Consider the following 22520-nt stretch of genomic DNA (forward strand, 5'->3'; position numbering starts at 1 on the left):
ATTGGGGCCAGGTGGAAGCGCTTGCCAGTGCCTCTCAGTCTTCTTGAAGGGCATATTTGGTGCCCTCCTTGCATAGTCCAGTTCTGGCATTAAACTGGACAAAGGACATGGGAGTATCCTCCCCATTGTCCAACTCGGGAGGGAACCCTGAGTCCAAAGCCTTTACTTAGGGTACTTAGGGGCTAACCTGAGGGTGGGTCCCCAGATTCGTGATGGGATCCGATCCAATTCAGACATCACTGCAACTGGGAAGACTCCTGTTGCTCCTGATTTCTTCGACCTGCTCGTCTGTTGCAACGTCCATGCCTGTGCTCCATACAGGCAATCTTCTAAGGCCTGTGGACACCCAAGACACCTAAAGGAATCTTCCTCAAACTGAAGAAGTCACTTCCCTGCATCTGCAGGCCCTGCAATTAAGCTGACCGGTCTGCAGATCCTGTGCTCACACGAGCTCCGAAAGGCTTAGCAACACAGATAGTGGTTCTTCACATCCCTTGAGGCCTGCCCTGACCTCTCACCAAGTTTGAGGCCTGTATCTCTCGGAGCCGCAGGTACATCCTCCTCCCCAAAACACACACATCTCATTGTCTTAGTGGGATTGTTCCTATGCAGCCCTCACAGGTTTTGTGTAGGTGCGATGCAAGTGATTGAAGTGCAGCAATTTGAATACTCTCCGCACCAAGCCGAACGCAAGGTCCCAATTTAGATCCTCAAATGGTTCCCCCAGATCTCCCTCCCATGCTGCCCTACAACGGTATGAAGGCTTAGTGGCATCCTCCTCAAGTGCCCTATAAAAAAGTGACACATTGTCTACCCTCCCCATCTAATCAGTCCTCCCAGCATGTGAGAGGCAGGTGGCGAATCCGGATACTTATTCCAAAATTGCCTGACCGTGTTTTCCAACTTGGCGTAGTGCAGGAACTGCCCGTTCCCCACCTGGAAAGCATCCAGGACGTCCTGAAATGTGAGGAAAGTTTCCCTGGGAAAAGATTACCCGCCAGGTGGCTTCACCCCTCTCTCCACCTCACCATGGACATGTCCTGGGATTGAGATCCCAGATACATAGGTCTCATGTAATAGTGTTCTGACTGTCTGTTTCCAGATCCCTGATACGTGCCTCACCGAATCGGGAACTGATTCATTGGCCCGACCACCCCTCATAAGTAGACGTGGTAGGGTGCTCTCGCTAGTCATAAGCCCCAATAATTGCTTCTCCCAGTTGCCAGCTTCAGTCAATCATCGAGCTGCATGCGCCATACCTGCCTCCTCCATGTCTCTTTCAGTACCGCTGGGGTAACATTTCTCGCGAGAAATGCGCATGCACGGGCGGCCATGCATGCGCATTGGTTATCAAGACGGCGGCGTGAACGAGCAGAGGGAGCCCCGGGACGCAGCGGATAAGGTAAGTGCCTTTTATTTATTTTTATTTGCGCATATACTAAAATTAGGTATGCTCGGGTGGGCGGGAGGGAGGCGGGTGGCGGGCAACTTCGCTACGCCCACGGAGTGGGCGTAGTGTTGCCTGCTATGCCTACTTTGCAAAGGGAGAAGTAGGCAACACTACGCTCACTTCGTGGGCTTAGCGAAGTCCTTCGCCCATGATTAGTAAACAACCCTCTGATACAGCCCTTAAATGAGCTCGTCCACAATAACAATTTGACCCAACACTACATCGAACAAACACACAACAAAGGCTCAATACTCGATGCCATCATAGCGCACGAAGACGCAATCACCATTGACTGTACTCTCCCTGTGGACTTCTCAGACCACCATCTCATTCTTTTTCATATCAATCAAAAGTCACATCGATCGCCAAACAAAACGAGTACTTCCACTGGACGAGAAACCTGATACAGATCCCCTCGAGGTACTGGAAGAAAGGCTAAGTGCACTACCCTCCTCCACCTCAGGCGACTGGTCCACAACAGAACTCACCTCACAATACAATGCAGCTCTGACCGACATGCTAGACCAAATAGCTCCCCTGAAACGGAAAAGAACCAAGACCATTCCATCGAGATCGTGGTTCACAACACTGACCTAAACCTGGAAAGAAGACAACTAAGAGCAGCAGAAAGACTTTGGCGTAGTAATGCTTCGACTACACACCTGGAACAACTCAAAAAGGAACGTAGAAGCTATAAAAAGCACATCATAAATGAAAAATCCACCTTCTTCTGCGGTGCACTCTACAATGCTAAAAATCGACCAAAAGAACTATTCAACATCATCAGACAACAAACATCCAAACCATCAACTTCCACAATTCCGGCCTCCAAAGACCTATGTAACAAATTTGCCAATTTCTTCAATGAAAAAATATCAAAGATTGAGCTCTCACTCAAGGACCACCACAGTCCTCCCAAAGAAGACCTGCTACTCGACATAGATGTCATGAACCCACTCAGGCACTCCACAAAAAAATGGAGAACATTCAAACCGGTCACTGAAACTGAAATTATAGAACTGACCACCGGGTCCAAGCCTTCATCACACATGGAGGACCCTGTCCCCGCGCAACTGGCTAAAAATCTCAAACTCTCTCTAGCAGCACGCTGGTCAGAGATCATAAATAGCTCCCTGGAAACAGGATCCATACCTGACTGCCTCAAAATCGGTCAGGTAACACCATTACTGAAAAAAGAAGGCGCTGACCCGAACGACCTCAACAATTTCAGACCGGTCTCCAATCTCCCATTCCTAGCAAAACTACTAGAAAAATGTGTTCTCTGCCAACTTTCCCATCTCATGGACAACAATGATCTCCTGGGCCCTCACCAATCAGGCTTTAGAAAAGGATGCAGCACCGAGACTGCCATTGTGAATGTCATTGACGACATCCACAAATCACTGGACTCGGACCGAGGTTGTCTACTTATGCTCCTAGATCTTTCGGCGCCCTTTGATACGGTCAACCACAATCTACTCATAAAAGTACTACGAGAAAGGGTGGGAGCAAATGGGATGGTCTTACAATGGTTCACCTCCTTCCTGAAAAAACGCTCTCAAATAATAAAAATCCAAAACTTCACGTCTGACCTACACCCCATAAAAAGAGGCGTTCCTTAAGGCTCAGTTCTCTCACCCGCACTGTTCAACATTTACATGGAACCACTCACTATCATCCTTAAAAAAGCCAACATTCACTTCCATCTTTACGCCGATGACATCCAGATCTACCTCGAAACCTTCTCCATAGCGGACGTACAAAGGCTCAATGTCACCCTAATAGAAGTCCAAAAATGGCTGTCCCATAACCATCTGAAATTTAACCAAGATAAAACAGAAATCCTCCTCATAGCCAACAAAGAACAGACCCCTCGAATCACAGAATGGCTAAAGTCTATTGATGCTCTCAACTGCACTCTCATCCAGGCAGACTCCGTGAAGTCACTGGGAATAACTTTAGACCCCAACCTAGACATGGTCAAGCACATCAAGAACACGGCAAGAAGTGCCTTCCTCAACTTAAAACTACTAAAAAAAGCAACCCCTTCATCCCTCCAAAAGACCTCAAGCAAGTCACGCAATCCCTTGTGATATCCAGATTAGACTATGGGAACGCCACCCTCACAGGCTCGGCCAAGCTACATCTTGCTCCTCTTAGAGCTACTCTAAATGCAGCAGCCAGAATGGTGACGGGAGTGAAGAAATACGAACACATCTCCCCCGCTCTCAAAGAGCTAAAGTGGCTCCCAATTGAATTGCGTGCTAACTTCAGAACTGCCTGTCTCACACACAAAGCTCTGCACACTGGCAAACCCACCTATCTAGCCTCCAAACTCAACAAAGCAGGACTAGAAACCTTAGGAGCACCAGCACTATGCTACTCATCCCCCCGAAAACCCGTAAACAAAGGACCTTATCTCGGTCTTTCTCTGGAAATTCTCCCAGAATTTGGAACGCCATCCCTATTCATATCAGGACGAACCCTTCCTTCAAAGAATTCAAAAGCCAGCTCAAAGCGCTCCTCCTCAATCGATCTCTCACGAAATGACAATGGTCATACAAAGGCAGATCCGCCACCCACTGAGGATCTAGGCACCACGATTAGACTAACTTCCTACAGCATCTTACCCTTACCCGCAACATTACCTCCTCCTCGGTGACTCTGCACTCGTATGCAACAGGCCCTTCACTAATACCCACCGTTGAATAATGTGTTTAATCTTACCTAACTGTTTTTCGACAAATGCAGTAAAGCGCTCCGATACCTTTGGGTCTGGCCAGCGCTATAAAAAACTCCAAAATAAATAAAATAAATAAATAAATGACTCCACAAACCTCTCAGTCTCATCGTCGCTGCTCATTTTTGGAAAGTCCAGAAAGTGAACATTGTTACGGCGCGTAGTGTATTGTTCAATGGTGTTCCCTTGAGGGGGCGCGGGCAGTCTTCCCCTGCCCATGTTGAGGACCAGTCAACAGAAATTGAGTATAAAGACAGGCAAAAGGAAAAAGTGTCTCCTTTCACCTCCACACACTGCAATTCTCAGCACAAGGGAGGGACCAACAGTGCATCCACTTGTTGGCTCAGACCGGCACAGTATGTCTATGCCTCCAAGGCCAGTCCATGAAATCTTCTCTTCCCATTATAATGCAGAGCTGGCTGGAGATCATCAGAATCAGCTCACTTGTCCAGACACCCCCAACATGGACCCACCACATTATCCATCAACAGGCCCACTCAGGGGAGGCACCCCAGGGGCTCCACTAAGACAGCACTGCTGCAAGCTCAGCAACAGGGACACAACACCGCCCCAGTCGCCAACCAGAGCAGCACAGCAGCAGAACCTCCTCCTCACTGAACTCAATGGAAATCCACAGAGGCTCCCCCAGGGCTGGCAAACACCATCTGCAACAATGGACTCAAGGCGGTCCTCACAGCAACCGCCGGCAATCCCACAAGGCAGGATCCAGCAGGCCACATTCTCTGACCTGCTGTCTCGATTGGGAGCCTCCCATCAGTCAGGGCTGTTCCTCCTCCATCGTCGACTCCTCGGCAGGCAGGACGCGTCGACCTTCACCGCTCCTCCCCTCTAACCCGACAGCCTCAGGCCCAGCACAGCCCGCAGCCTCAGGCCCTCTCAGCCCAGCCCGAGGCCCGAGCCCCAACCGGGACTCCCTGCAGCACCGGGGCAGCCCCTGCTGGAGACAGCCCAGCACTGCAGAGCCAGCGGAGTCCTGCAGACTATCTCTGACTTGAAAGTCCGTCCCCTGGTGAGTGTCAAGCTCCAGGCCCGATCCACCTCAGTGAAATCCTAGCAGCTCCAGGGGTGTAAGATCGCCCAGCTGTGCTGCATTTCTCAGTGGTGTCGCACCATACGGTCAGGGCTATAAAAAAGCCTGTAAGACGCAGGATAAGAGAGGGCCGGTAGGGAGCCTCTCAGAGACGCATTCTGTCGGCCATGTTTGCCTGACCACGCCCCGATTTAAAACTTTAACCACCCAATCTGGAGATACAGAAGTAGAGGTTATGGCAAGGAAAATATTGATGTGAACAAGTAAGACTATAAACAGGATAAAGTCAAAGACTTTGGAAGGTTTGTTTTAGGTTCATCCAGGGAATTAAAAGGCTCATGCGCCTCTGATGGTTTAAAGACACACATAGCATCTTCTAAAACATGCCCAGCTATTGAGAGGGAATGTCTCAATGAGGAAAAATGGGTAATGTTTCTAATGAGTGCATGAAAAGGAAGTCAATAAGAATTTCTGTGGTACACAATTGTATCAAAAAGGATGGTTCAATTGAAAACGTGGACTTAGGAGTTTTAAAGTATGGTGTTAGCCAAAATGAGAATTTTCAAGGGAGACAAACAAGTAACAGTTGCTTGTGCCTCCAGGGTGTTGCTTCAGGTAGAAATATATTATCCCATTGAGAGAGAAATACTTGCATGTGATTGGGCAGTTAAGTATTTTGGATAACCCCATTCATGTTAACCAAGATGGCTCATTTACTGATAAGGAATAATGTATGTTGCCTTCAATTTGTAAAACTTTGGTTGATAGTTTATTTTTCACGCCTTGCAAAATGCAAGGTAAATAACTTTAGTCTTTTTGTTTCCGAAGCCGTTTGTTCAAGCAGTAAAGCTGATTGTCACAAAGAGTGTAAAGCATGTTTATCTTATGCTGAAAATATACAAACAAGTGTTTAATCGAGATCAGAATCACAATTTGATAATGTATTGGTTGGCTGGATAGCTCTTCTTCACATCCCAAAAGCAAAGGAAGATTTCTTGTTAAGGTTAATAATTATATCATAGAAAACTATGTCATTTTGTGGTTAACTTGTAGCACGACAACTTGTGTTAATATGTGCTTTTATTTTTTTTGCTTATTTTTTCTTTTTTTCTCATTTTCTTCTGTCTGGTTTCAGGTTTATTATTATGTTTTTCAGTCATTGAAAGGGGGAGATAAATGATAGCTGGCGTACTATAGCTAACTGTCTTTGGAGTTTCAGATTGGGATTATGTTGTCTGCCTTGAGTTGCTATGATTTGTTTTGTACTCCGTGTTCCATGTCAATGTGACTGGAGCGTTGACTTACTTGCAAATAAGTTTGTGGACTCTTCAATAAAGAAACTATTCTCGAAACTGGATCAATTCTTCTTCCTTCAGTGAGGTTACCGCAATCAGTTTGGGTTGCAGCTGCAAACAAATGTGCCTTGTCAAACTTCTGGTGGGGTAGATAACTGCTAAACTGTTTCACTAAGCAGTCCCACTCACACAGGTGTTATGGTTCTCTAAAGAAACTACGATCTTGATTTAGAGTTTGATGGATGGAGTAAAGGCAGTCAGGGTGGTTGAGGACTTTGACTCCACCACACTTTCTTTACTTCACCATCCAGATGTAAGGTTCCCCGCTGGCCCTGCGGGGAACTCTGTGAGTTTGTATGAACTGCCATCATGTTGGTTTATGCAAAGCAATTTAAAAGTTTGGCGTATGTCTGTCATTGGTGACGGGTGCCTATACCAAACTCAGAAGTTTTGACTTTTCAAAAAACAAACTCCCAAATTTTAGTTCGTTTTTGAATAGTAAAAGCTAATGGCTCCAACACCATGGGGATTTTCTCTCATGGAGTGGGGATGTTTTATTTTTACTGTTCTTCACCGTTAAGACATTCCTGACAGTGATGGACAGTATAGAAAAGTAATCTGCCTACTTACTCTAAGTAGGGCTGATGATTTGATAACTTAACTCTGACGGTCCATTTTCTCTTGGGCCATTGAAGGATGTCAACTCCGACCCAGTACATTTTGTTTTCTCAGCGTTAACCTGGAGCACCGCCTGACTCAAAATTGACTGAGAGTTTAGTAGACAGGGTACTCCGTCACAATTGTGATGAAGTACTGTGCCTGCTAAATTCTAAATCAGGCCCCAAGACATGATGGATGGCACATAGCAATTCTCATGTTGTGAATAGTCTTAGCCCATCTTTTTTAAATGTCATACTTCTGTCGGCATAGACCTCGGGAGGCTGTGTCATTTTGCAAGACATCAGGGTCCCGCGCTGCTACATTACTTTCTCGCAGGAATTCTCTCATGACCGTGTTTCCTGGGCATAACGACCAAGTGATATTTTCACAGAGTTGGCGTAACTTCACTAACAAATTATTTTGGTAAAGGGGACATCTTTATCTACACACCCTTGAAGAAGTCTTCGGACGAAACACATGTCGGCTGCCTTTGTCATAGAAGAATGTATAATCATTGAATCACCATGTGTCTGTGCAGAGAATAAAGTGCCTATAACTATACTCTACAACTATGGAATAGGAAGATTATTATATCCCAGCTATACTTCAAATACGGACTGTGTTTACTTTGGTTGTTTTTTTGTGACTGTTGGGATAGGTGTCAAACTTCTGTTGGTGTAGGTCCTAGCAAAAGAATGGCCGGTCCCAGAATTGAGCAAGGAAGAGATGGTATCTCATTTTAGTGTGAGGTGACTTTAGACAATAGGCTGTGCCTTGTGAGGTAATATGACATCCTTATTGGCTGAGAAACGTGTCTTCTTTTTAAAAATCCATTACATTTGCACTTTCTTTAACCGGCTAGTGCTCAAACGACTAATTTATTTGATTTAGTTCATGCTGGTAATTTATCATGATCTTAACATTATTTTACACTATAGTGCCATTCAAACATTTCCCAAGGTGCAGGTAAGACAAACGCGGACACTTTGGAACCAGTGATGGAAAGGGAGAGAACATAACATTCAGGGGAAGAGAAGAGGCAGGCTGGTCAGGTTCTAGATGCATGCTGTCTGCAAAACCCATCCTGCAGGTAGGCATGTAAAAAGCATCCCCCTCAACACTCCTAACACTCCTACTGGATTATTCAAAGTAAAAAGAATTCCACCACAACTTGGCTTAAACAAAGCTGTAAGAAATCTAGGTTAGGTCCATGATATGAGATGCCACTCTCTTTCTCTGCCGCTGACTCAGGGTGTTGATGTCATCGGAGCCTCTGGACTTTTACAGAGTTATTTACTACAGTTGGGTAGCATTCTAGCAATCGAGTACCTAATACTAATTAATAAAGCTGTAAGGAGTCTCTCGGGAAATCATGGCTTCACAAACCAAAAGACTGGGTGCTTTGTCACAGGGCTGGAAGGTGGCCATTTGGAGTCCTAATTGCTTTTGATATATCCCCTCCCTCTTTCCTTCATCATCTCTTCCAATAAGCGCCTCCTTTTCAATATTTCCCTTGCTGGTCCAAAGTGTCCTTATTTTATAGTCTGCTTTTTGCTACAGTCTTGTGTCTACTGTGGAGTCTAAATAGCAGTTTATGTGATCTCAATTCCAGTCCCAGTCCTGACATCAGTGACATATGATGGACAGTCTCAACTAATCACATTAAAAGTAAGATTTCTATTACTTACATTTGGACATCGCTGGAAATGATTTTACATTACAGAATTCCCTGCAGACGGATATTAGCCATCTGTAGTTGATCCCTCCAGAGTAATCTTGAATCTCTGATCATGCGATTTAAATTTGAAAATGTTCTTGTGATATAAGTACACACTGATAACATTTGATAGATAGAATAATACCACATGCAGAGGATTTTTTTAGGGCCTCGTGCTAACAATTTATTCTATAAAAGTGGTTGCAATTTGCGCACCGACTTTTGCCAAATGCATTTGTATTTTGCAAATCGATCTATGTACCTATAGGTCGGTTCACAAAATACTGAATGCTAGCGGGTCACATTTTGACCTACCTCTTAAATATTGATGAAATAGGTCCCAAATTGCGACCCACTACGATTGATTACAATCACTGGAGGATGTTCTGCTGGGGACCACCAAGCCCTCGTGAAGAAAAAAGTCACTTAAGATACTGGCAAACGACATTTTGCGTTAAAAGCATGTAACAACATTTGCAAAAAGTCTGTTCTATTTTGCACCACCCATAAACAAAGAAAATGAAGAAGACACAAATATGTAAATGCCACTGCAAGGTATAAATAGAAAAAACAACAAATTCTTCACCGAAATCTTAGCGAAAGGTAAATTTGGGGTACAAACCTGGAATGGCCGTGACATCTAGTTTTCATTTATTGCACTTTTTATCTCTCAGTCTAGGAATGCCATACTCCTAATGTCACCATTCCCCAAAATATATTCTATTTTTATGGTTCGCATGCACAGCTCTTGTGCTGTGCTTGTGAACTCTATTGTTTCTAATATAAATTTTAAAGGGCTTACATCCTTCCCCCTCACTTTCCTGGCTTTTTATTGGTTTCTATGCTTTCCACATTAATTTTTGGATAGGCACAGGAAGATTGTTATTTTCCTAAAATGACTGATGTTGAGCCCACGCCGAGGCTCGTTTTTCTTGTTCATCAGTCTGGGCTCCTCCCTCCGTGCCCGCCATAAAGCACTGCACAAGACCGTGACGGGTCCAGGTTGATTACACCGCCGCCAGATTCAATCCACAGTTACAGGGCTCCCCTATCAGTGCCCACCCCTTGGGACACAGAGGAGCCGTATTACTTTACCCCGTCGATGTCCCTCTGAACACGGCGTACGGATCACTTTCCGACTGCTAACCCACGCACACAAATCACTCTACGACATCGGACCAGAATGCCTCAACTCACGACTGTCCTTCTACACCCCCCCCCGCCAACTACGTTCTTCCAGCCAAGCCCTCGCCACTGTACCTCGCATCAACAAGACCACCATGGGAGGCAGATCCTTCTCATACCTGGCTGCTAAAACATGGAACTCACTCCCCGCTTACCTTCGCCTTACCCAGAACCACCTAGCATTCAGAAAGCAACTTAAAACATGGATATTTGACAAGTAATACTCCCCCTCTTTCTAAGCGCCTTGAGACCCCCTGGGTATGTAGTGCGCTATATAAATTCTCTGACTTGACTTGACTTGACTTATTAAACCTCCCCCCGATGTTGCTTGCTCCAAGGATCTCTGGTTACAAGTGAAGACCTTCTACCCCGGCTCTCCTGGCTATTCGTCACTGAGGAACCGTGTCCTCCCAGCACCGTTATTATTATTTACAACCCAGTCCTAAAGATGATCTTGACTGATAGGATCGAAAAGTCGTCGACTCCTCAGCGCAACTGATGGCGCACCTCCTGCTGTGGCTCTATTGAAATTGGTTTCAACTGTTCAAATCGCTCATTGTAAATCATTATCAAAAAACACAAATGTGCAGCCACTTATAAATGTACATGCGTTTTTTTATTTGAACACATGGGAGTGTCTGTGGAGTCACGTTTGCAGGGATGCAACATCTCAACTGAAAAGCGGATTTCAAAACAATAAAAACATTTTCAGGTGTTAATGGGCAATGTTTAATTCTGTACAAGTGTTTTACAAATTTGATTTGTTTCCATGCACTTAGTTCACCAGTGTTGCTGTGTATTTTACTTAGATTGAAGATGAAAGCACCCTTGTTGCGTACCTGTTTTTTTTTCTTCTTTTCATGTTGGACCAGATTTTGAAATTCTAACTAATGGAGATTTTGCATAGTATCCGGGTCATAAGTAGCAAATGTATTGTCTACTTAGTGCCACATTTGTACATGGTGGTTAAACTTTTGAATATTAACCACAACCTCTGTGGTGGGTAAAGGGTTCCGTGCTAAACAGCTTTTTGGCTATCTGAAACCTTTAATTGGGCCATGTTTTTTCCCCTAATGTGGTAGCGTTTGTCCCCCTCCATTTTGTATATTCCATTAACAGTAAAAAGTGTTGAAGGGCACAGCTGTCATGCATTGAAGAGCGGAATCTGTCACAAGGTGCAATGTTTATAGTGAAATAGTGTTTCAATAAACAAAACAAGTCAAGAACAGTAAAACCCAAAAAAAAAAAAAAAAAAAAAACACAACTTTCACTGTATATACTTGTTCACATCCGCTCCTTGCGCTGTTTTCGCTGATTACACAATTGTCACTTTCGTTGCCACCTTCATGTGTCACGTACACAATTGAGCACCAAGTCCAATTCGGGTTGTTCACGCATTATTTGCCTACAGTGCTGCTACAACTGTACCTTTTAATTTTGATCACGATTATATGATGCCATGTGCACATTTCAAAATCATTTCAGAGTCTCCCGTTTTCTTTTCATGTAATGTATCATACATTCATGTCTAATTGCCCTTTACAGTGATACTAGTTGAGATACTGTTGTTTTGTCTTTACCGTGCCATAAAGCACAGCGAGTCTCGCACCAAGGGCCCTTGCAGATGGAGGTATAGCCGGGGTCCTGCTACAGCACTAAGCGCAGAGAGCTCTTTTTTACTAAGGACTTTCAAACAGGTTTTATTTGATAACACTCGTGTAACTGACAGCAGTGTACCTAACAATACCTCCTTCAGAAACACATCAGAGATTTTTTTGTTTTGTCTCTTGGGCCTGTTAGCTTCTTACTCTTAACCCCTTCGCTGCGGGGGTTAATTTCCCGCTGTGCTGGGGGGAGGGGGGCGCGCACGGCGCCCGCATGCTCATGACGAGCTCAGCTCGTCATGAGGCACGGCGCTCCTGTGCTCATGACGAGCTCAGCTCGTCACAGGTGCATTACCTGCCGTGGAACGCTCAGCACAGCAGGGGAATTATCCCCACGTGTGAGCGTTCCACAGCTCATGATGAGCTGAGCTTGTCATGAGCACCGGAGCGCCGTGGCTCATGACGAGCTCAGCTCGTCATGAGCATGGAAGAGGTTAATGCTGATGACATGGTGTGGTGGGGGTAATCTGTGTTTTGTCCCAGTTTGGCCTCCGAGGGTAGTGTTGAGCAAATTCTGAAACAGAGGGTGTGCTGTATTACTATTAAACTAAGGGATTTAACTAGATATTTGGTGAATCTTGAGCGCTTTTGTAGATCGTTTGTTCTTTACATGATACATAATACTGCTTTCCCCACTACATTTACATCGCTAACAAGCATGTCTGGTATTAGCTGTGTTTTATATATCTATGTATACGTAAAAAATATATACATTTCAGGGGGAACACATTTTTTCTGACATGCTAAAAATTTCAATTATTAAAGCACTTTCGTTGTTGCACATTTTTACTTTTACATCACACTTTGCAAGTGACAAGCATTCAGCTCCCTGAACCACATTTCTTTCCTATGTTTAGATGGCTTAAACTTGGGTTGAACACTCTCGCCATTTTTCATTTGTCAAGGATACGTAACCATAGGCTGTACATTTCCCTTACTGCAGGTATTAAAACTGGACTTCTGCTGATGTATTTTAAGCAAACAATGTTTTCCTAGTTACATGCATAACTTTTTCATGTGTACTATTTACTTCAGCATTAACTTTATTTTTTACGCATATAAATTTTACATTAGCTGATACATTTCAGGAATCATTTTCCTAGTAGGACGCAAACCAACCTTTCTTTGTTTCTCATAACCTCTTATTGTTCACGTTTTTAGTTACATTTTAATGGCTGCACATGTTAAATTGTGGTGCTAAAACGGTATAATTGTCTCTGTGACCATCGTTTTTTCTTTAATTGCTTTATATAAGTATGCGTTCATATATGGAGCGTGCGTCTAACTGCATAATTTTCCCTATCAACATTATTTATTTAATCTTCTCATATAAGTATTAGTCTTCATTTTTTGCGAGTATGCACAACAAAATGTGCCCTTAACTATTTTTTTCCAATTTGAAATTTTAAAAATACATTTGTAGACATTTCCCTACCTCCATAAAATTAACATGTGCTGAATTGTTCTTATGGCAGCACGCACTGCAACATTGTTAGTATTTTATTGTGCTTTTTTATGCACTTTCCTGGGCTGTACGCATTCAAACTGTGTTTTTAAAGATGTGTTGCAACCATTGTTTAAGAATTCTTTTAACTAACTTTTTGCAATTACCATGATCGCTGAGACCTGAGCAACATGGCTGATGACCGGTGGAGCTGCTAGACAGCTAATGCGGAGATTGGCCCTGGTTTCCCCCTTGACCGTCACCTACCCAGCCGGACATTGGGCATAGTTCATCCTCGTCTCCCCGCTATTACTCCTCCCTCCCCGCACTCCTACGACTTATTGAAACATTGTTTATGTGCACTGAACCTTACTATGCTCTTGTATCTGATGTAACTTGTAATGCAACGATCCTAAATATAAAGAGCTCTGATACCCTCTTGGGTCAAGTTTGCGCTATAGAAAACTTTATAAATAAATAAATAAAATATCTACATCCGCATTTTCTAACAATTCCTTGTATCCACAAATTTAAAGGGTGCACATTTCTCTCGTATCATCGCGCTCAGACTTTTGTTATTTATGTACGCATTTTCTAATATTACTCTACTTGGTTATATTTAATATATTCTGAATTGTTCTGTTGGCAGCACACACAGCAAAATTATGTTTATTTTATTGTGCAGTTTGTTAGTGGTAAGTATTCAGCTCACTGAGCCACCTTTCTTTCCTGCGTTTAGATGGGTGGAATTCGCTCTCCTCTCTTATAACAACAAGCTGCCCATAACCTCTTTAAGCACCTTTATAACCTGCAAAAATATAAGGAAGGTAAAGTGCACACAGTAATTAACATGGTTAGGTACTGAAAACTACCACTACTGCTCATGCTGAAATAAGTTGTATTGCATTGAGATTGCTTTTATATAGCGATTTACTACTCCTATCGAGGCATTAAAGCATTTAAGTTATTGGGCGTTTCCAAATTTACACCACAGTATGTAAGTGGCAAGCATTTAGCTCACTGAGCCACCTTTCTTTCCTGTGATTAGATGGGCCGGAACTCTATGTCCACTCTTAACAGCAACAAGGTGCCCAAAACCTCTTTCAGCACCTTTTAACCTGCAAAACTCAAAGGAGGCAAAGTGCACACACCAAATAGTATGGGTAGGTACACATAATTATCACTACTGCCCATGCTGAAATAGGTACTATTGCATTGAGATTGCATTTAGATAGTGCTTACTACTCCTAACGAGACATTAAAGCACTGTAACCCCCACATGCATCAATTTAGGATTTTGCATTTCTTAAATAGCGAAAATTAAGGAATCGCTATTTAGGAAATGCAAAATCCTATGCATCAAGAAATCCTAAACGTTTTTAGGATTTCTTAATTTTCGGAAATTGCGATTCCTTAATTGCGAATCGCAATTAAGGAATTGCATTACATTGATTCCTATGGGCCTAGAGTGCATGTTTCACACACACATGTCCTAAGGACATGTGTGTCTGTAACATGCAAGTTTAAAAAATGCATTTTTTTGCTTTTTTTAAAATTTTCGCAAATTAACACGAGGGTCAACCTCGTGTTAATTTGCACTTCCAATTTCAAAATTCGCAATTTTTAAAAAAATGATGCATTGCATTTAAGGAATCGCACTTGCATTTTTAAGAAATGCAAAAAATAGCGAATTTTGACACTCTGTTTGATGCATCCCAAAAACGTATTTAGGAAGTGCAAACGGCCGAATTTACCGATTCGCACCGTTTGCACTTCCTAAATAGGTTGATGCATGTGGTAGGTATTGCATGTTTCTAATTTTACACCGCACTTTCTAAGTGGCAATTATTCAGCTCGCTCAGCCATCTTTCTTTTCCATTTGTAAAAAAAATAATGCTTGAATGATATCACAAATACACAAACATTAAGGATTTTAATGCTATTTTACAATATGTGAACAACACTATACAACATTATTTTTTTTATGCAGCATGATTTTCTAAAAAGTTGTCCTTTCAGCTGTATTTTAATTCCCCACATATACAACAGTGTATTTTGTAATTGGGAAACATTCACATTACTAAGGTACCTTTCTTTCGTTTGTTACAGAGATGGAAAAGTCTATTCCCATCACATTTATCTTTAGTGTATTGCCTTAGCCTCTACAACTAAAATATTGGATGCATTTGATTTTAGATATGTTTTGTCCAGCCCTGCCCTTTTAAGCTACAAACTAGTATCACAAATAACAACAACAACAAATGTAGAAAAAACGTAAACCCTTGCAGTGGTGTGCAAGCGTGCACGGATGGATACTGTGGCCTCCTTTATATGCTACTTTTGTGGGAAAGTGGCTTTTTTCAGTTGCCGTCTTTCTGATAGGCTAGACCAATAGCCCCTCTGCCAGAGTGTGTATATATGCCGGACAATATACCCGATGAGTTCGGCATTGATAATACCTTTTTGTCACATATAAAAAAGTCCCTTACCTGTAAATACTTTACAAATGTATTTTGCACAAGGCCAAATTCATCTTTAGGCGCAGCAAACGAACGGAACCCCTGTCCATGATAAAGTTGACCCAACCAGGTAATGCCCTTGCATTGCCAATCTTTCCCAATGAGGTCCTGAAATATATTGGGCAGCATAGGATTACCCCATAACACTGTGTATTGATGCAGTAAAGGGAGCGAATATTGCTTATTGATATCTTGCCGTATTCAGCTAATGTCTTTACTTAGCTTAAACTTCACGCTTTTGTAGTAGTTGGGGTCAGAAGTTTTAAACAGCATGAACCTGACCGATGGGCCGCAAGCTAACTGATAACCCAACAAGACAGGGTCAGCGTCCAGCCCGCACAGCAAGCCACAAATCCATCTGACAAAAGAAGCCCAGAAATAATGCTTATAATCTGGGAGCTTAAAATCCCCACGTACATAGGGTAGTTTCATAGATTTGAGAGACCTCCTAGCATGCCTGTAAGCCCAAATAAAGCTGCCTATAACACTATCTAGTCTCTTTCTAAGCATCTAACACAGCCTATAAAAAAGTAACATAAAAAAAGATGAATAAATATAAACGCTTGCACAGATGTGCAAGCGTGCACAAATGGACGCTGGGGTTCTCTGTCCATCAGAAGTGGCTGTTTTGTAATCCGCATAACACAACAGCCAGGGCATATTTTCTATGCAGGACTCGCTCTCTTTGGGTTGTTTCGCGAATGCGCATCTACATACACTTTTGGACATTCACACATTATATCTGAAACCATAAGAAAAAGTACTCTGTGCAGTACTCCACCCTTCCCGTAACTGCTTTCCACTTTATATTTAAAATATTGTCAGGTACTTCCAAAGATATCAGCACATTTGTTTAGTCAACATAAACTGCTATATTTCTTTCTTTATTGTAAACTTTCTTTATTTCGCAGCACATATTTTAAGCGTGGTGCCCAGCTGCATTACAATACCGATATAAAGCAACAGCAAAAAATTATATAAAGACATGCACCCTTTTACAAATTTTAGATACAATACAGCTATAAACTGGTGTTCTGTTTCCATGTTAAAATGGTGGGGGGAGCAGCTCTTTTGACTTAGCATAACACAGAGGGCCTGCGCACATTGTTTACGGAGGACTCGCAGTCTCGGGTTTATTTTGGAAAAGCGCATCTATAAACACTTCGGCCTATTCGCAAATTATATTTGAAGACATATTTGAAATTAGTCTGTGCAGTACTCTACCCTGCCCGTAGCTGCTTACTACTTAATACTTAAAACATTCAAATAGCTGCTCGCTTTTGCAAATCGTTCGTTCTTTACATAATGCATAATACTGCAGCAAGGTTGGCAGTAAAAGAGGCGCAGTTACTGCCAGCTTTGCTTCTCATAAGAAACGACTATAAGTACAAAGGCCCACATGCATCAAGCATTTTTGTAGTCGCAAACGGTGCGATTCCTTAAAATCGGCCGTTTGCGAATGCAAAAGTGCTGGTTGGGATGCATCATGCCATTTTAGAAGTCGCATCTTTTTTACGATTTCTAAAATTGCGTTAGCATATAAGAAATCGCAATTGTGCGATTTCTTAAATGCTATGCATCATTACAGAAAAATGTGCGATTTTTAAAATTGGAAGTGCAAATTACCACGAAGTTCAACTTCGTGGTAATTTGCGAAATTGTTTAAAAATGCACAAAAATGCATTTTTTAAACTGTTAAGCTACAGACATACATGTGTGTATGTAACTTATGCTGAAAAGTACATTTCATGGGTGCAGGGGGGGGTCATTTTGACCCCCCTCTCCACCCTTGAAATGCATTGATGAATTGCAATTGCACATTGTGAATTCGCAATTCCCATTCATTCCTATGGGCATTTTGGCCCATAGGAATGAATGGGAATTGTGAATTCGCAATTGAAAATTTGCATTTTTTTTGCAAATCGGTAAAAATAGCGATTTTTACCGAATTGCAAAAAAAAAGCAAAAATATTCATGCATAGGCTTTTGCGATTTCTAAATTGCGAATCGTTATTTTTCGCAATTTAGAACTCGCAAAAGCCGATATTGATGCATGTGGGCCAAAATGTGTGTTCACGCACCACTTTCATATTTTCAAAACACATAAGTAAAAGACTTTGGCCCACATGCATCAAAGTAGATTGCATTCGCAATCGGTTTTTTTCTTAGAAAACGTCCGTTTGCGAATGCAATCTACTACTGTGAGATGCATCAATAATTTTTTCATTTTTCAGTATTTTAGAATTCGTATTTCAAAGTGCGAGTTCTTAAATGAGTCGCAATGGATGCGATTCGTTACAGAGAAGGAAAAGTGCCTATGCATGAAAGTTAGGAAGATGCAAATGCTGTAGAAATCGCATTTTGCATTTCTTACATTTAGAACAAGTCAGACTTGGTGTTATTTTTTCGCTGCCATTGGAAAGCTTGTGCTGTGGGCGTTAGGGAAGTTGTGAAAGCAATTGACATTGACAGAGTGCATTTCTAAATAGTTTTAATGATGTTACATGTCATGTCATGGGCTGATCATTATCGACCTCTGACCTTTTGTTCATGTGGTATGAAAATTGTGGAATTTCTTAAAGAAATGTTCATTTGCACACATATGTGTGAATAGTTCAATGTATGTTGGTGGATGTTGGACACATTCATATTTGGATGTTTGGTGTTGTATTAATAATCATTTTATTTTGTGAAAGTGTGCTGTTTTATCTTTGAATGGAATTGTTTTTCTACATAATGGTGTTGAAGAATTTTGGTCTCCCATATCAGCTTACACTGTTTTTTTGCAGACCAGATGTTTTGAAGGCCTTGCTGATTGCCAGGTCCTCTATATAAGGCTTGGTTTTGCTGCTTCCACTGTTGCTGTTTTTCAGAGAGCAAACAGGAGCCTTGCACAATGGCAGCAATTTTCTTCCTGGCGCGCCGCCACAGATTGAGAGTAGCTGCAGGTTTGAGGGGAAGGCAGATAGAAGAGAGAATTTTTAGAGTTAGGATCACCTTGCTTGGTCAAACTGAAGATCAGATTTATGATAGGTACCGGCTTACTGGTAACTTAATAATTGATTTAATTAATGATTTGGATCCCATGTTGCAAAGGGAGACTCGCAGGACAAATGCTATTCCTACTCATGTTCAAGTCCTGTGTTGTCTACACCTTTTAGCGTCTGGTTCTTTTCAGGGGGTGGTAGCTTTTGCTGGTGGTGTATCCCAGAGCTCGCTGTCCAGATTGTTTAATTCTTTTTTGGATGCGATGTTACTTAGGATTAGTCATTACATAAAGTTTCCATCTTCACAAATTGATTTATAAAGAACCAAAGTTGATTTTTATAGTATGGCTCAATTTCCACATGTGATTGGATGTGTGGATGGGACTCATGTACCTATTTGTTCTCCATCAGAAAATGAGTATATATACCGTAATAGGAAAAGTTTTCATTCACTGAACATTCAAGTGAGATGTAACTCTAAGACCATTATAACTGACATAGTGGCTAGTTACCCTGGCAGTGCCCATGATTCTTACATATTTAAACATAGTGCAATACATGCAAGACTTCTCGCTGGACAGTTTGGAGATGGGTATTTGCTAGGTAAATATATAATTATTTCCTTTGTTCAACAATAACATCTATCCAAATTAGCAAGTACTACATATGTAAAGTAAATGTCCATTTCTATTTTTTTGAAGGTGACAGTGCCTATGGTGTTAGGTCATACATATTGACTCCATACCTAAACCCAGCAAGTAGAAAGGAACAACATTACAATCAATCTCACAAATCCACTCGTAATGTCATTGAGAGAACTTTTGGAGTACTTAAATCAAGGTTTCGCATACTGCATAAGACTGGTGGTAGTTTGCAGTATAATCCAAAAACATGCTGTAAAATTGTTGCAGTCTGTGCTATGCTACACAACATGGCAACAGAGAGAGGCATACTTTTGGAAGCACAAGACATTTGACCACCAAATGAAAATGAACCACAGCAACCCCCAGCAAGACAACATGGACCAGAAGCAGCAGAAGGACGGATAAGAAGAGCAGAAATTACACAGAATTATTTCTGAGGAAGGTACCATGCTTTATTTGTATTTTTCCATACATCATGATACTGTGTTGCAACTATCCAAAAACATGTGAGGATTTTTCAAACTAATTGTCTTTCATTAGTCTAAAAATGTTCAAGACCTGTGTCAAAAAAGATTTACTTGCTATCAGTAAATTAGCAATGAAGAAAAATTTGTCAGGAAGACCTGCATTGAGAAATGGCTTGCTTTCATATTATTTTATACGCCCACGCACACCCAAAGCCTTTGAACCTTTTTTTCCTTTAACCATCACCATCTGGCACCCTTCTATTACAATTCTACCACTCCGTCTAGACCCAGCAATGGTCCCATCTGGTGGATTTACATTTTTCCCACCCATAGCACTGTCTTCCTTTGATAAAGTAATTGCAGGTATGTTACCACTGTTTGAAGCATGCTCTAAGTTAATCTCTCTCACCATTCCCCTTGTTATTTCAACAAAAACAGCATTAATTTTTTCATGTATGTCTACATTTTGTTTGCACATTCTGGATGCAGTATTTGAAATTTGTGACAACAGTCTGTTCTGAGCATGTAAGCTGGTCTGTTGCCTAAGGTGCCTATTTACACTTTGCTTATGTTGCATTTTCATGACTGTGCACATTGATTCCAAAGACTTTGCAATACTGTCCAGTTTCCCAACAGTAGCCTCATGGCTATGTTTAAATTCCTCTGCCATCTTATTCATAGTGCTGTGAATGCCTGCAACTTCTTTGCACATATATACCATTTTCCCTTTCATAATTCTAATATCTTTGCCTTGCAGGCGCTGTATCTTTAATATTTTGTCCTCTACAACACTTCCAGTGGTGGAACCCTCCTCAAACATGGACAAGGTTGAGGTTCTTGGACGCCTTCTATAAAATTGACTTTGCCTACTTCGCCTACTAGGCCTGGCATTGGTGACTGTTGGTGTGGGGTCTGGTCTTGAAACTGGATTTGTTGGACTATTTTCCTCCTCTGAATCACTTTGCAGTAATTGGCGAACTCTTTGCCTTTCATGTAATGTCACATTTGCAGTAGATGTATTTGGAATAGTGGCATCCTCATTTGTATGAATATCCAAGTTACTGAAATCTCGCACATCTTGTTCAATTAATTCTTGAAGCAATTCTGTGTGAAAAGTGGAAACATATATTTAGTGTTGGAACTGTTTTGCTATGACTTTCAAATAAAATTATTTACCTTGATGGTTATTTTCTTAATAAACATTGCTTCTTTTCAAAAAGTTTGAGTCAGTGTTTGTAATTTTTAAACAATGGACTTTTTTTCTAAAAATGACAAATAAGAACTACATTGCCCATAATCCATTGTTCTAGGCATGTTCAGTTCCCTTTCATGAGGCAAGGAACTGCAGTAAATGTAATGGACCTGTTATTTGGTGTTGTGAAAAACTTCCTTCTCATGATTTGACTATCTCAAAAATAATCCATGTATTTACAAAACCCACTTGCATAACTAAACACATATCCACTTACCTTCAGAGGGAGTGATTAGATCAGACGTGTCTATGTTCATGACACCCACAACTGCCTCAGTCAAAAGGGTCCCTTCAACAAGGTCTTCCAAAGGGGTTGTGGGTAAGTCCTTGGGGGGACCACCTCCTGTTTTGTTTGCAGATTTCACTCTTGACGCAATCTTCTCCTTAGCGCGACTACGCAAGTCATACCACCTCTTCTGTAAATTGCTGATTTCCCGGTGAGCCACACCAACTGCATTCACCTTGGACTGTATGTTGAGCCACACATTTCTTTTCACAGCATCAGGCACCTTATGAGACAACTTGCCAAACAACTGATCATTTCTGTCAGTCACCTCTTCAATGAGGATTTCCAGCTCTTTTTCAGAAAATTTCACTTTCCTTTTCCTGGAGGGCCCCTCTGCCTCTTGGTTTTCCATCTCCTTCCCAGTGAATAGCACAGACTGCAGCACCAGCAACCTTCCACAACAGGCTCTGAGACCAACTGCCAGAGCTACATTCAAAGGAGTTCTCAGGTGTACCTGATTGCCTTCCTTTGCTTTCTTGTAATCAGAGTGCTTCAATTCATCAACTGTGCCTTTTTCGCATTTTGCGAATTCGCAAAATGCGAATTCGCATTTCGCGAATTCGCAAAATGAAGTAATATGCGCGATTCGCATAAAATTGCGATTCGCAAAAAAATAGCGGAAATAATGATGCATTCCAATTTGCGATTTCTTATTTGCGATTCCTTAAAAATCGCAAATAAGAAATCGCATTCTCAACCTTTGATGCATGTGGGCCATTGTCTTTTACAATGCCAATAGCTCAAACTCTGCAAATGCGAGACCTATTGCATTGCAAATGCTTGTATTTGTATGTCAACCACTTGAGTTTAATACTCAGATCTAAACAGTACTAAATGGAGGGCTAAGTTCCTATATAAACCTTTTCACACTGGAATAAATACAACGTGTAAGGTAAAGTATAATAAGTTCAAGGAAGCCCTCCCTAAGCCCTCTCCTGTAGAGCACCGCAGCTGGGCGCGCGCTGGCTGAGATGGGTATCCCGAAGCTGTCGTTTCCCTTTGCGGCTTCTTTTTAAACGGGTGAGAATCTGGCATTCTTTAGCAACAGGGACGTGTGTGCTTGACTTTAATTTTATTGTTTACTTAAGAATCCAAGCTTGTGAGAAAGACATCGGACCATTTAGTAGCTGTCTCTTTATTGGCTTTCACTTTTGAGGGG

The 22520-nt window shown here is 41.9% G+C and overlaps 1 long non-coding RNA gene across 1 annotated transcript in view; it reads left to right on the forward strand.

Moving 5' to 3' along the window:
* The window catches only part of LOC144754316 (uncharacterized), a 315958-nt gene extending 295028 nt beyond the window's left edge, over positions 1-20930 (forward strand). The window contains exon 4 of the long non-coding RNA XR_013594696.1: positions 19414-20930. This is a non-coding gene — a long non-coding RNA (uncharacterized LOC144754316). The remainder of the gene's footprint in view (positions 1-19413) is intronic.
* The last annotated feature ends 1590 nt before the right edge of the window (positions 20931-22520 follow it).

Source organism: Lissotriton helveticus, chromosome 5_1, assembly GCF_964261635.1.
Source record: "Lissotriton helveticus chromosome 5_1, aLisHel1.1, whole genome shotgun sequence".
Taxonomy (NCBI): Eukaryota; Metazoa; Chordata; class Amphibia; order Caudata; family Salamandridae; genus Lissotriton; species Lissotriton helveticus.